A 14,652-nucleotide genomic window follows, 5' to 3' on the forward strand; every position below is an offset into this window, starting at 1 on the left:
CACACATATAGATGGAATGGCAGAAGAACAGCCCAAAAACCTGAAGGACTGTGACATGTTATGTATGGCAAGAGAACTGGAAAATCCTGAAGAAATGGTATAAAAACATGACAAAACAAATCTTTATTCGGTAAACCATTATGGCGGTAAGATAATTTAACCTGTAAAGCAAATCACCACCACATCAATGTCAAGCAAAAAGCAAAATTGTTTATTAACAGTATATGATACCATATAAAATATCTATAATCAGATATAATAAAAAAATAAGTTGAGTAATTTCAATCCTTTGAGCCCACCTTGATGGAGCATCAGATTCACTATTTTCTTATGCATAGGAAGACAAAACAATTTATTTTCTCAACAAAGAGAAAAATCAGTACGCGTGTAACAACCTCAAGGTGGAAAACATGAATTTCATTCTCATGATGTACCATCTAAAATGATTTTGGATCTCCCAAAGCTTAGTTTCTCAGTTACTTAACCCTCGTCAAATAGTTGGGCACTATAAACAAAAGTTGTGGCTGGTAAAGGAGAAGTGAAAATGCACACACAAATATGTAGCTTATATAACCTCTTTTGAGACAAGGCAAACGACGCAGGTACTGGCGAACCTTGGTTGAGGATTCCACCGGAGTTCATGGATGTTGTAGGTGTTGTGTGTCTACAGAACAGACTGCACGGGAAAAGAGGGGATTCAAATCAGTGGCTGCAGCTGGGAAATAAAACCAAAAGCAGTTTACGTTAGTAGATTATAGAACATCCTGCAACACTCTGAAGACCTTTTTGTGAGCTCTGATGGTAATCTAATATGGCAATGGTTGGTTGTGCTACATTATGATTTTTCTTTTGGACGATATCATGTTGTTCCAATAGTACCAACTGAATTATATATAGATCAACTTGTTAAAACAACCTTGCCATAAAACAACAAGGGCCTAAGTTGTACAAAACAATTGATGAAATCAAAAGGGGGAGTTATTTCTAATTAGATAGAACACTGAACCAGTCTAGACCATTTCAAATTCCTATTTCGAAGCGGTTCCATTCATAGGGCTTTAAAGGGGTGAATATCCATAAGAAGAACCAACAAAACTGAAGTTTAGAAGGGAAGGAAAACTAAAAGAGGGGATGAACTAACATGAGGCTATTGACCACTACAACACTTGTTTCCATACTAATGAAACATTTAGTGTTTACTCACCTAACAAGATAGCAGTAGCAAATCATCTGGCTTACTCGGGAAAAGTTCAGTATAATAATTAAATCATTTGGCTTTGTATCTGCACTTTTATGGTGATGCAGAGATCATTAAGCTACCGGAAAACCCAATATAGTGAAGTTCCATTTAAGCTACTGGAGTAACAGTGAAGTTCCATTTAAGCTACTGGAGTAACAGTGAAGTTCCATTTAAGCTACTGGAGTAAGCTACTGCAATCATTACTAGAGTATGCCACTGGAGTACAGAAAGTCCAACATTTCATTCAGATCGGGGCCAAACCCCCACAAAAATCTCATATGTTCTGCTGAGTACCTCGATCTGGATGTCGCAGCCAGCGGGATCTCCTTGCTCTGGACGCACTTCCTCGTCGGCTTCTTCTTGTCATCTTTGTTGGCTTCCTGGGTGCCCCACTTGGTTTTGGCCTTGCCGGTGGCACCGGGCTTGGACTTGGCCCCCAACTTCCTCTTGAGGTTGAAGTCGTCGTCGTTGGGGGAGGCGAGCTCCGCCTCCCACTTCAGCGCCTGGCCCCCGCCGCATGCCTTCTCCTTGGCCATCCACTTACAATTGCGGCCCCCAGGGAGGCGGCGACATAGGTGTACTTGTGGCAGGCCGGATGCGGCCTCCTGGGGAGCCGGCGGTGCGGGCGAAGAGCGTCGCGAGCTAATCTTTTGGATAGATCGGTGTGCATACATGATTGTGCATGATAGAAATGTGTAAGCATGCACTTATAATTAAAGTACCTGTAACACAATAAGAATAAATTGTCGTAGAGCAATGTATCAAAATAAGGGGGAAATACAAACTGATTAAAGGCTAAAGATACAGAATGATTCAAGGCTAAAACTGATTGAAGGCTGCAATAGGAATAAAATGTTACAAAGAAATGAACCAAAATAAGAGCAATGAAGTTCAGATAGGAGGGCCACTGAGGCACTGACTGGCACAGTGCACTGGTGAGAATGTGAGATAAAGGATAATATAACTGATATGATTATTTTAGACGAGGAAGTGCACAAATAAATGCTTGATGTTTAGTTAAACACATGGCAGTATTCTATATTTCTATTTACCTTCGGCCCTTACTTTTCTATATTTTCTCTTCAATCAATATAAACTTTAAGCCTGGTAGCATATTCTACCATCCAATTGGCTTGTTCAGCTTGAGTACTCCATATGCATTTGGGCGGCGGTTTTTCTATATACCGCTCGACTAAAACTATTGAACGATTATGTTCATACATGTCCGTTTTCTGTCTAAAACTATTGAACGATTCTGTTCATACATGTCCGTTCTTTGTTCATACATGTGTACTGCTCGACTAACAATATTGAACGATTTTGCTAATACAGGTTTTCTTTTTTCTTCATACAGGTTAAGAAAGGAAGTGACATGTGTGCATAATTATATCATTGGTATTTGTTTAAATCGCTTGGGAGACCTATATTAGATGATAGAGAAGTATGCTACAGATAATTCAAATAATTTTTATATCTTAGAAAATAAAGTGACATGCATTTTATAAAAGGCTTTGAACTGTAGTTTTTCCTCCTTTTCTCAAGTAGAGACCAAAGTTGAAAATATCGACCATAGTAGACACCAAAGTCATACTTCGACGAAAAGCATACAGGTGTGGATACTAATCTGACATTGAAAAAATTCATAGCAATTAAGCAGGTAAATAATATGGGAAACTAAACATAATCTTTACTTGTGTTTTCTATAAGAATGGTTAAAAATTCATAGCAATTAAGAATAGCAATTAACAGTGAGGGATACACTAATGAGTAAACTCTAAAAATGGATAAATCACCTCACATAATCTTTACTTGTGTTTTATATGAAAAAACCATCTGTACTTATGAGTTAAAGGCCTTCACAATATAGTCCATTTCATGTTGAGCTCCTATCCCTTCCCATCTACATTGATGATAACAGAAATATTTTAAATTGGCAAAAAATCAAAACCAATAACTTTTGTCTGGAAGGACAGAAAGTATTGATAGCAAAAATATTTTAAACTGACAAATTCAACTCCTTATGTAGTGCGCAGACCTGAGCTAGAGTCTAAAATGAATATATATTCATAAAAGAGCTAGTATCATCTACACTGTACGAAAGGAAGAACAAATTAAGGATATATATTTTGGCCCCTAACACTAAAAAATCAAGGAATGTACATCAAGGATATTCTGTTTTACATGGAATATTATAAAACAGAGAAGTCATAACAAATTATAGCAACAACACAAGCTGCAATTACACAACAAGATGGGTGATGCTGGTATCCACAAATAAATAAATTCAATCCTGCATCGACCATATAGATCTTCTCAACAATAGAAAACAAATCAAAAACATCTTGATCTCCTTCAACTCATGAAATGCGAAAAACCTAAAGAGACTACTCGAATTGTTATCATTTACTGGAGATAAATTCCAGAAAAAGGAAGTCACCTGAAATGCATAGATGAATCATCCCGTCATCTTTGTGTTGTGGTGCAGGACAGGCTACCCCCTTCATATGGAACATCCACGTTTGGCACAGTATCACTTTTTTGTTGGAGCCTTGCATGCACTGCATAGGCACTTCATGGTTCATGCTACAGAGGTAGCTGATATATGAATCAATGCAATACGACCAGAAACAATTACCATATCAGCCACATACTAAAAAAATTAGGCACGTGAATTCCTATTGATGTACTACAGAATTAGATTTTAGATCCTTTTGTTTGGTGCCATGTTATATGCACATATGAACAATAGTACCTCTTTTATGATGCTATTCAGACAAACTCTGATCTCCACCTTTATGAATAACACATTAGTGTGCCACACAACACACTAATCTGATTAATAGATATTGGTAAGGTCTTACTTAACTGCTACTACTTTTTAGTTCACAATTTGCAGCCTCAACAAATTCTGTTCTAAAAATTACATTTGGATGCTCAATGGAAAATCATAACTGAAGTAATAGAACTAACTTGTACTATTGTGTATGTTCAAAGTGTTGGTAGAGAACTGATTCCGACAATGTCAACCAGAAACTTGGGTATGTTTTCCCCTGTAGCTTTAGTCATTTACTTCATATTAATATATTAGAGCTTAGACATGAAAACTGAACAACAGATGCATTTTCTAGGGAAACTACGAGCTTACGACGAGGCTTAAGTTCTAGAACCAATATCCGGTAACCTGAATTATGAAAAATTCTGACACTATATTATGAGTCTGCAAATCAGGTTTCAGGGTGCATAAATTTAGAAGTAATTTCTAAAACCTATCACGAGCTAAATTCCAGAAAGAAATCAACTGAAATGCATAGATGAATCCCCTCCCCAACGTGTTTGGATTTATGTGTGCAACCCACTTCCAATCTAGTACAAAATAAGAGGGAACCAAGTTGACATGAGAGAGACAAAAGAGCAACCTGGAACAACCAGAGTGGGGAGGACGGCTGGGTGTGGATGCTTCTTCCCAACATTTCCTCCGAGCCCGACGGGGACATGCCAGTGAACACCACTGCAAAGTCAATTTCCTCCGAGTTGTGGTTTATACTTAACAGAGAAAAAATGATTATGTGATATAGTAAATTGAATATGTCTTCTAGCATAATTATTCCAATTAGAAGTAGATGATGCTTTGTCTTTCCTCTAAGCGAATAGTAATGGTTCCAAGATGTAAAACATAAAGTTAGCTCTAATGAAACCTCTGTGGAACCAGTTTGCTCTGATGAAACCTCCACTATATAGAAGAAAAGCATGGAAAATGCCACGGGTTACTCATGTCCAGTGGAGGCGATAAAGGAAATATCCATAAATAGTAGGATGAAGACAAAACTAACAATGAATATAGCATGAATAGAATATCCTAACAAATAGAGTAGGACATTTATAGTTGTCATAGTAGGATATTGCACTATAAGAACAATACCATTACACTAATGGAGCATCACAACATTGTGTGCAAATAATTAGCGTGAACTCTAAAAAAAGAACAAAAATTATGAAAAAACTAAACCTGAGCTTTCTCCTCATCTTTATTATCATCCTCTAGCATCTCCCGTGTGCCTCTAAATTTCGTTGCCTCCTCCCAGGTAGATATTTCTGCAGTGTGGCAGATAAGAAGTTAACTAAACTATATATATCTCATGCATATTGCCAGTCTAATAACCAAAAAGATTATTGTTGATCACAGCCATACCACTGGATTAGAGCCGAGAACAGGAACATCTCATGCAATTCTCTTTCAAGCAACACCTTTATTTGATCCGTAACTATTGTCGGTTTATAATCCTACTACGAAATTAAGGCCCCTCTTTGATTGAAGTAAATTCATGGGAATTTTTTAGAACTATAAATGGTTATTATATAATCTGGTTATGATCACACTGTAGCAATAGAAAAATAAATTCAAAAAAGAAACATAAAGAATCAAAACCTGTAACTTTGGGCATCCACCCTGGTCGTCATTTCAGCAACCTGATACTCCCCAAGAGGCAACTCCAATCTGAAAATAACATAGGAAATAAGATGAGGGGATCTTAGTTTGAGGAAATGTAATATAACACCCCTTTAGCGAGCATTACTCGAGGATGCAGGCTGCTGCCATCTCTGTCTTCCATGCCATTTCAATAGGTACACGGTTTTGAAATATTTTCTTCTTGAAGCTAACCAAGCCTGCTTTTTTTTGGCTGAAGATAAATCCGTCAGTTTGAAGTAGAAAAGCAACGACTCAACCTAAAGATCCAAGCAAAGGACCATCAACATTTTATAACTAATCAATCCACCCAAACTAAATTAATTTCTTATCTGTTTTAATGAGTAAACATTTGCCATTGCATACAGTGAAAACAAATTACTTTCTAATCAATCCTCTAACTTAGCAGCACCTTCACACTTGTTGAGGTTGCACACGGGTCATCACACCATGTTCATGTCTGCAAGATTCAAGAAGATCAAAGAACAATGAGGAATGTCAAACATTTTAACAAGACCAGCAAGTGAGACAGGAATGACCGAGAAGCGGTATTGCAGATAACATGGAATTACGGTACAACCGAACGATAAAAAGAAAGAGGGATTTTAGCATTTATTTTGTCCTCTTACCATAATATTTCCTTCAACTCTGTTGCGTTGGCTTTGCTGACATGGTCGGCCAGATCATCCTTGTGACTGCAACCTGCACATAACAAAGCACATGTCACAACAAAAGAAAAATATCCTCCACATAACAGAAAATACTAATCTTGGTGAGTTCTGGTATTATTAGTATCACTGGGGCATGTGTGGTCAGTAGGAGACGATGCAAGACCTGTAGAAAATACTAATCTTGGTGAAGGCAGACACGTTCTGGGCATGGTTCTTTTATTCGGGTACAGCTGAGATGAAAAAATCATATATGGAGTATAAGCTTACCTGTGTGATTTGGGCATGGCGTGAACGTGGTACTCAGCAGTCCAGCACCTAATCTTATCACGTACTGACGGCGTCCTTACCCACTTGACATCATTCATTCTCTGTACATGCATAGATGGGAAGGCGCCGGTGCAGCCTCACGCTGCCTCTTCGCGGGGACAACCTCCTCCTCGCTAACCCTATATGCGGCATATAAAAACAAAAAGAGGAAGCCATGAATTAATGGATGAGCCCAGGTCAGAAAGAACGAACTCACCTCCACGAACTGGGGCCATCCTCGACCTCTCCTACTCTACACGCAGCCGCCGGGGTGGGGCTTGACCAGGATGGGCTCCTCCGCTGCACTCGCTGCAGCAGCCGCTCCTGCTCTCCTGGCGGAGACCTCGCCCGATCTGGAATCACGCCGTGCCGCGCCGGATGACGGCGATCTGCGCCAGATCCGACTGGATCAAGAACGTGGCGGCGTCCACGCTGCTGCGCCGCGAGTGCTGGGGAGGAGGCCCGGGAGAGAAGGTGGCGGTGCGAGAGGTCGTGTCATTCTTTGTGCAGACAACAGCATTATATGGTCAAATTAGTCAACCTGGTTAGTGCGTTGTGAAGATATTTAAGGTTGGAGGACATGTCATCGTTGTGAAGATTTTTAAGGTTGGAGGACTTGTCGCTGTTGCAGGGCGTAACTGTGTGATTCAGCGTTGAAGTGGAGGCGGGGCCAGCTGTTTGGAAAGTGTTGACGCTGGTGAGACGGCTAAAAAGGGAAGCTTGCAGAGATGACCCGGTACGGGAGCAACAGCGGTGAACCGGCACCGGCCGGAGCAAGCCAGATCGCGGCTGTCAAAGGAACAGCTGCAACTGAGGATCTGCAACACCGCATGGCGAAGAAGGACAACCTACGGCGATGCCGGCAGGTCGGCAGGAGGAACACGGAAACCGGGGCAGCCCGGATACGTGTGAGGCGACTTGCAGACGGACGGCGGCTCGAGGTGTGGTGACCAGTGGAACTTGGCGTTGAAAACGGGGCGAACCGGGGCGGCGGATTGGTGAGTCGCGTCCGGGTCAATGGCTTTCAGGATTCACGACCCGCTCGAAGAAACAGAGGGATTCGCGGGCGATGCGAAGCGCGCGTGACCCGGCGAGTCCGAGGCGGAGACGGTACAGGGTAGCCTAAAAACGCCAAGAGTCACCACGGGTGAAAGACTGCTCAAGGCGAGCCGAAGCGACCGGGGATCGACGAGGGCGGCTCAACCGCGGGGTCGCGAGCAACGTCGTTGGCCGATGGCTGGGCGCCGTGAGACGCGCAGGGGCGTGTAGGCAGGCATGGGCGACCAGCATCAGCAGCAGCAGCCGGCGACAGTTTAAACAGGACGGTTACGCGGCAGCGGCGATTTAGAGTTTGATGCAGGTGGTTTGGTGGCGGCGATTCATGGCGACAGGGCCGGCAACTCAACCGGCCGCGAAGTGAGGCCGAGGCGATTTTTGGCGACGGAGGTGAGGGCCGTGATAGCAGTCCGGAGCGGGAGCTTCGGCGGTTCAGTGGAGACGGCCGACCCTAACGGATTAATCCAGCACTCCTAGTTATGGCTCACGGCACGGCCAGCTCGTGTTAGGTTTAATCTTGATTCATGTATCTGCATGTAGTTTAGATGGTAGTAGGGTGATGTAGGCCGGTGAAGCTTTGGTTGTGCACGAAGAAGGCGAGATGCCGGGCGGCCGTGTGATGGGGCGAGCATGACGAGATGCTCATGATGCTGTGAGGTACGGCAAGGTCACGAGAAGCGGCAAGACGTGACGAAGACTGGAGCATGATGGACCACATCAAGTTGAGTCGGGTGAACCGGCAGGTCGTTCAGTTTGTTGGGTCCTAGCCGATAGAATGGTTGGGTAAGTAGTTTGTGCATGCATGTAGTTGGAGTGGTCAGAGGTGGTGTCCGAGCCATATGGATCATGGAGAGACTTTAGGAATTAGTTAGTGCATGGGTTAGTGGTTAGCAGCCGAGAGCGGCGGCTGGCCCGTGCATGCGTGGGTTAGTGGCGGGTGTGGCCGTGGCTGTGTGTGTGCGTGAGTCTTTATATAAGAGATGTAAAGCTTGTTGTTTGAGCCGAGGCCGAGAGGGCTGAAGTAAACATGTAGCCACGGTGTGCCACCAAGAAAGTGCTTTTGGCAAAGTCATTGTATTTCTCTTGGTGCATGTGTGCGTGTGTGTTCTCATGTGTTCTTGAGAGAAACAAAGATAGATGGAGGTTGAGTTGTGAGAGGCAGCTCAAGGTAGGAGAAGAAGCAGCGCTGCGAGGTGAGGCGGCGCCAACAATTGGCATCAGAGCCCCAGTAGATCCGAGGCGGCGACGGCGGCGCGGCCGACTCCATGTGAGGTGGAGGACGGTGGCGCAAGGTGGAGGCCGTTGGCGGCGCGATGCCGCTGGTGGCCGATTGCGGTGCGATGCCGCAATATGATGATGGTGTGATGGTCGGCGTCGCGAGGACGTCATCCACGACAAGACGGTCCATGGTGACCGGCGCTGCGACGGCGTCGGCTGTGGCGCGATGGAGGCCGACAGCGCAAGAAGAAGGAGGGTGGCCATGCGGTGCCGCTATGTGAAGATGGTGGTGCGGAGCTGCCACAAGAAGAGTCGGTGCGATTCCGACGACGGTGGTGTCATGCCATCGTCATCATGGAAAGTTGGTGTTAAGCCAGCAAAAAAAAGTTGCGGTGCAATGCCGCTTGACGAAGACGGCATCGTGATCGGCGTTGCGACAACGTCCTCCACGTCAAGAGGTGGCCGCCGCGTGCGGCAAGAGGACATGGTGATGGACGCCGGCGCTGCGATGGCGTCGGTCCACGACAAATTGTGCAGCGCCGCGATGGCGTCGTCAAGTGGCAGCGGGTGAAGCCGCGTGAAGATTGAAGAATCAAGATTAGGAGGGAAAATGTTAGGTTTAATCTTGATTCATGTATCTGCATGTAGTTTAGATGGTAGTAGGGTGATGTAGGCCAGTGAAGCTTTGGTTGTGCACGAAGAAGGCGAGATGCCGGGCGGCCATGTGATGGGGCGAGCATGACAAGATGCTCATGATGCTGTGAGGCACGACAAGGTCACGAGAAGCGGCAAGACGTGACGAAGACTGGTGCGTGATGGACCACATCAAGTTGAGTCGGGTGAACCGGCAGGTCGTTCAGTTTGTTGGGTCCTAGCCGATAGAATGGTTGGGTAAGTAGTTTGTGCATGCATGTAGTTGGAGTGGTCAGAGGTGGTGTCCGAGCCATATGGATCATGGAGAGACTTTAGGAATTAGTTAGTGCATGGGTTAGTGGGTTAGCAGCCGAGAGTGGCGGCTGGCCCGTGCATGCATGGGTTAGTGGCCGGTGTGGCCGTGGCTGTGTGTGCGCGTGAGTCTCTATATAAGAGATGTAAAGCTTGTTGTTTGAGCCGAGGCCGAGAGGGCTGAAGTACACATGTAGCCACGGTGTGCCACCAAGAAAGTGCTTTTGGCAAAGTCATTGTATTTCTCTTGGTGCATGTGTGCGTGTGTGTTCTCATGTGTTCTTGAGAGAAACAAAGAAAGATGGAGGTTGAGTTGTGAGAGGCAGCTCAAGGTAGAAGAAGAAGCAGCGCTGCGAGGTGAGGCGGCGCCAACAGCTCGAAGGTTGCAGCAGAAGTGTAAATCAAGACTTGGCTCGCCGGCGAAACGATGGCGTTCGGTGATTTAAAAGTGAGCTAGCCATGCAGTGTTTTGAGTTCCGGCGACTCAGAGTGTCAACGACGAGGTCACTTGGCCGGTTTGGTACGTCCCGGTTTACAGTAGCTTGGAGCTGGAGCCAGCTTGACTCATCGGTGTGAATCGTAGTAGCAGCGTTGTAGGCGGAGGAGGCCGGTTCTCAGCCGGGGATAAACCGGCCTGGAGCGAAGACGGCCGGCGGATCGGAAGCTGGAGGCGAAGCGAGTCACCGTAGAGAGGCACGCCGGCGAGGAGAAAACGCGTCGGCGCCGTATCCACTTCCGGATCGTAGCCGTATACTCTCCTTAGTGATGGTTACCTTTCTGATTCTACTCTAACTAGTATTGACCGCCGTGAGTGTTCCAAAATCAATCTAGCTTTCGTTTATCTCTTGATCGCGTAAACCAGCTCAAATGAAGGCGACGACGACTCGGCGAGTAAGCCGGAACGGCTCAGCAAAACTATGGTGGCGACCCGGATTCGGCGAGGAAGGTCAATCCTGGAGGTTTTTGACTCCTCGTCCAGGTCATAGTCTTCTTTTCTTCTTTTTCGATTTTTCGACGGCTTGACCAACTTTTCACGGGTGCGTACAGACGTAGAACACTTAACCCTCTTGAACTCTTCGTCTAGTAAACCGCGAGCTTCTCGAACCCTGGCAGAGATCCCTTCAAAAACTCATCACCATCGTGCGTGGGCCCCACGGTGGGCGCCAACTGTCGTGGAATTATCACGTCAGATGTCCTAGTGTGAGGACTTGGTCGTGAGGCCAACGCATCTATGCGGTAGCTTGAAGGGGTTGATCGGAATCGAGAGACGCAACACGCAGGACAAAGATTTAAACAGTTTCGGGCCCCAGGAAACATTATCCCATAACAACCCTACATGTTGTTTGTGGCTAGGCTCGTTATGATCGTGAGGGAGTTGCCGTAAATCGGCTCTCCTAGTTATGTCTAGCCCTAAGATTCTTCTTTGTTTCTCCCTCTTGGGGAGCCCTGCCCCTCCTTATATAAGTTGAAGAGGCGGATTACATGTAGAGTCCATCTCGGACTAAGACTTAAACTATTCTGACTTCTCTTCATGGGCTTCTTAACATCTTGGGCTTCATAACGTCTTGGGCTTCATAACCCCAGGCGACTCTATCTGCCAGGTTATGACTGTCAACCAGTTATCACTGTCTGTCGGGTTATGACTGTCTACCGGTTTATGATGGTCTGCCGGTTTATAATGGTCTGCCGGGTTATGACTTCCTGCCGGTTTATGATCTGACTAACATCTGTCGGGTTATCATCTGACTTAACACCTGCCGGGTTATCATCTGACTTAACACCAACCGTTTTACCAAGTCCCAGCCAGGCTATAACTCCGGCCGGGTCATACCGTGGGGTATATCCCCGACAGAGGGGTTCACCACTTCCATCGGTGCCTCTCCGATAATGCGTGTGTAGTTCTTTGTAGACCTACGGGTTCGTAGTTAGTAGCGAGATGGCTTCCTCTCTCTCTCTCTCTCTCTCTCTCTCTCTCTCTCTCTTTTATCAATACAATGGTCTCTTGGAGATCCATATGATGAAAGTCTTTTTGCGGTGCGTTTGTTGGGATCCGATGAACTTTGAGTTTATGATCAGATATATATTTTTATCCATGAAAGTTATTTGAGTCTTCGTTGATCGATAAATCACGAGTGGACATGCGGCCACGCGAGGAGGAAATCAGCTCCGTCCACTCCCACATGATTCGTGCACTTATTATACAACCAGCTTGTATAATGATATCCCTGGCACATGTAAGCATCGTATTGTCTTTGTATTAAATCAGAGGGGGCAGCTGTAAGTCCCACACGTCAGTTGCATGGAACGTCCCGACATGCAATTAATCAGTCACCCATTACAACGGCTAGCTGCAGCATACTCCTCTCGTTGCCTGCACCATGCTCCTCCCTCCTTAAATCACTTAGGCCTTCTTCTTCCTCTGCCCAATTTGCTTCTACTATTTGCTCTTTCTCTCTCACACACACTTTCTAGCATCGAATCGACCCTTTTCACAACGAGGAAGCCATGTGTTCATCCATGTCCCAGGCTATCTCTCCACCACCTTTATCTCACGCCATTTCCCAATCAAATTGCATCTCTTCCTCTCATATGCTGCCTCGAGTGCCACCCTATCTACGTGCTTTGGTTCATTCTAGAAGTGGGAGAAACAACTACATACAGTTCTGCAGCGCCAGATGGGGTCAACTCATATCGCACTCAACAGTCTACTGCCATGTCCCACTTCTCGAATATAATCAAGCTTTGCTGAAGAAGATAACCAGCCATGCATCAGCCATTGCCGTGCTCTTCCTCCACAAACACTAAAACTTAGTCCCAGACTGCAATCGTCGTCTACTTCATTTACTTTTCAGTTTAGACCTTATCTCAATCCAAACCAGCCATGCATCAGCCAGCAATTTTTTTTCTCACCAAGGTCATCAATCTAAGAGCTAGTAATTTCAGTTTGGACTAAGCTACTCAATGTATGATCCAGTATTGGCTGCTTGTTATAACTACCCACTCACGTTGTAAATGTCTGCCGGCAAGCAAGGCACCCAGGAATAATGAAGGCTTCATTTATCCAGTGTACTACCTGCTCAGCCTGTATTCATTTATTAGGAGCAAGTCGTGATTCGTTATCCCTGGCCATAATCACAGTTTGGTATTTTAATTTTGTCACATGTTTTGGACTACTGATTTACAACTGAAATCTTTACATGTATCATTTTCTTACAGAAAAAAATCAGTTAGCTTCATTCTTCATTGTTAGCTCGAATCATGAAAATTACAACTTGAATTTAAAACACAACATCAATAAAAAATCAGTACACAGATTCTACATAAAAGTTAAAATATTTTTACATGGCTTATAGAATATTTTTGCGGCTTTGATTTTCATCTCAGCTTCACAATCATACTTGTTTACCAAAAATTATAATTCTCATTTTTGATAAATTAGAGACATCAAAATCAGCTCCACAGATTCCTAAGTGAACTACGAGCAGCATTTATTACCAAAATGTATATTGAAAGTTTGTCATGGTTGCAGCTAAATTTGTGTGCTTAGTCAAAGTGGTAGATTAACTGTGACACAATGAACCTTAGTCGAAGCCAATCACTCTTGTTCTGCTCTCCACAGGGACGCAACTCAGAACAAGAGCTACAAGACATGCCATGAGAAAGGCCGGTGCTTATGGACGGCTACCCCACGTCCACAGCAATTATGACAGACCCAACCTGCAAGGGGCGTCGCTATCGGATGAGCCGGTATTCATATGAAAATTAAATGAGATCTGGCCCACGCGTGCAAGGTATAACATCGTGTATTTATGTTGGCCTGTGAATTACCCGCTCCGTATTACGGAGAGGCCTATATTAAGTAGCTATCTCGATGCCCATGCGGACGCTTGAGATTTTGGCATCGCGTGCCACCATGTCCCAAAAATCCGCGTCGCTTCTTTGATCTCTTATATGCATGATTGCTTATAGCCTCGTATTTTTTTCCAATATTTGGGTTTTGTTTGGCCAACTTGATCTATTTATCTTGCAATGGGAAGAGGTGCTTTGTAATGGGTTCGATCTTACGGTGCTTGATCCTAGTGACAAAATGGGAACCGACACATATGTATCGTTGCTACTAAGGATAACAAGATGAGATCTATATCTCCGTAATAGATAAAAAGATCTCGTCTACATCATGTCATCGTTCTTATTGCATTACCCCGTTTTCTCACTAACTTAATACACTAGATGCATGCTGGATAGCGGTCGATGTGCGGAGTAATATCGGTCTACTAATCTTGGACGTGATGCCTATATAATGATCATTGCCTGGATATCGTCATGATTATTTGAAGTTCTATCAATTGCCCAACAGTAATTGTTTTCCCATCGTTTGCTATTTTTCTTGAGAGAAGCCACTAGTGAAACCTACGGCCCCCGGGTCTCTTTTCATCATATTTTACTTTGCGATCTATTTTCCCTTGCATTTATTTTGCGATCTATTAAACCAAAAATACAAAAATACTTTGCTGCAATTTATCTGTTTCGCGGTCTATTTATGCTATCTACCACTTTTACCTCACGTTATTTGCCTATCTTGAGGCGCCGTACCCGGAAGGGATTAACAACCCCTTTTAACACGTCGGGTTGCGAGTATTTGTTATTTGTGTGCAGGTGTTGTTTACGTGGTGTGAGGAGGTTCTCCTACTGGTTCAATAACCTTGGTCTCATCATTAAGGTAAATACCTACGGTCGCTATACTGCATCAT

At 44.5% G+C, this 14,652-nt stretch overlaps 1 long non-coding RNA gene across 2 annotated transcripts; it reads right to left on the minus strand.

Moving 5' to 3' along the window:
* Window positions 1–5,820: 5,820 nt before the first annotated feature.
* Window positions 5,821–6,661, minus strand: LOC119336196. Of its 2 annotated transcripts, none has more exons than XR_005162242.1 (4): window positions 6,644–6,661; window positions 6,335–6,407; window positions 6,118–6,165; window positions 5,821–5,919 (listed from the first exon to the last, which is right to left on the minus strand). It is a non-coding gene; the product is annotated as an uncharacterized LOC119336196 (long non-coding RNA). The 2 variants fall into 2 exon arrangements; XR_005162243.1 differs by having other exon boundaries at window positions 6,088–6,165.
* Between the last annotated feature and the right edge of the window lie 7,991 nt (window positions 6,662–14,652).

Source organism: Triticum dicoccoides, chromosome 7B (genome assembly GCF_002162155.2).
Source record: "Triticum dicoccoides isolate Atlit2015 ecotype Zavitan chromosome 7B, WEW_v2.0, whole genome shotgun sequence".
Lineage (NCBI taxonomy): Eukaryota > Viridiplantae > Streptophyta > Magnoliopsida > Poales > Poaceae > Triticum > Triticum dicoccoides.